Source organism: Mastomys coucha, chromosome X (assembly GCF_008632895.1).
Source record: "Mastomys coucha isolate ucsf_1 chromosome X, UCSF_Mcou_1, whole genome shotgun sequence".
NCBI classification, from domain to species: Eukaryota; Metazoa; Chordata; class Mammalia; order Rodentia; family Muridae; genus Mastomys; species Mastomys coucha.
In genome coordinates, this window is record NC_045030.1 from 153,959,976 (window position 1) to 153,961,500 (window position 1,525).

The following is a 1,525-nucleotide window of genomic DNA, read 5'->3' on the forward strand; positions in this document are numbered from 1 at the left end:
AAAAAAAAAAAGGAAGGAAGGAAGAAAGAAAGAAAGAAAGAAAGAAAGAAAGAGAAAAGCAAGAGAAAGCAAGCAAGAAATGTAGTGAGTCAACTCACTGAAAAAAAGGGAGGCCCTCCCTGAGGAAAGGCAGTCATAGGGAACATTCCAGAAGGTTAGCATGTACCTTGGAGGGCACAAGTGGAAATGGGCAGAAACAGTCTGGAACAGAGGACTGGCTCTGAGGAGGCCCTGGAACAAGTAGCCCAGTCCTGTGAGGTCTTTGCCTGGAAGAGGGGGGCAGCAAAGCTGAAGCTTCATACATGGTACACAAATACCACACCCTATACTCTAAAGCTGGCCTGGGAGTTTGCAGTTCTGTGAATAGGCAGTCAAGAGCACAGGGTCCTGTCATGGCTCATAACCCCAGTGAACCCAGCATGGCTTTTTTTCTCCTGGCCTCCAAATCACAAGAGGTCAGAGTCCTGGCTCCATGCCCAGAGCTCTGCTGAGACCGTTTCTCCAAGTTCCTCAGCTTTCAAGACTTGGGACAACAGCCTACTAAGCTCCTCTCAAAGGACCCACCTGAAGGTCAGAAGAAAAGCAGATAGTGTCGTGGAAACAGCCAAAGCTGGTAACCAGAGTCTCAGATGTAATACAGACACAGCCACCCTAGATACCTTGACCAGAGGTACCTTTGGCACAGCTATATATAGTAAGGGAGCCAGCTGCAATTACTTCCTGAGCCTCTGATCCTGTCTTCACCAGAAGATCTGCTAGCAGACATCAGAATCTCAGCCACCTCCTGCTTAGAGCACCTTTGAGTATGCGTAGTCTTTTGGTGCCTCAGTTTCCTCCTCTCTGAAATATATGGTGATTATACAATCTATCTTTGTGTAGTAAGTCTAGAGGTCAGCAAGACAATGAATGAATGCAACAATGAATGCTTAACAATGTTATACTGCACATGAATTGTCAGCCTATGGCAGAAGCTCAAGAGCCAGTTGTAGCTGTCACTCCCTAGGTCCGTGCAATGGTACCTTCCTGGATCTGCAAGGCAGGCTGTACTCTGAAGGATGGGCCAGGATGCTTCTGAAAAATGAAATTTGCATTCAGACAGGTAACCTTTGCACTGTGCACTGTGACTCAGCTTTCCTAGTGTGTTTTCTCAGTATGCAAAGTGGATGGTGATTTGCATCAATAGAAGGCTTTGGCGGGTCTTACGCAGCAGCTAGAAGAGAGAAATAAAATGTGAGGCATTGAACTCTGAGGATCCCAAGCTAGCTTGCCTGGTGTGAGGCCAATTTATACATCTGCTGTGATCATCTAGAGTGGCCAAAGCCCTGAGTAGTGTTCCATTCTAAAGACACCACTCTCCCTCTGCAGCCAGGGCAGGCCATGGCACTGGAGAAGGGAAGCATATCCTAATCCCTGCTTGCAGGTTTAACTGACATGCTTTCTTCTTCTTGGCACTTGGCACCTAAGGGCCTGTTATTGCAAAGTGCCCCTGCTTTCCTTGAGAGAGATATGGATGCTCTTAGAAGGG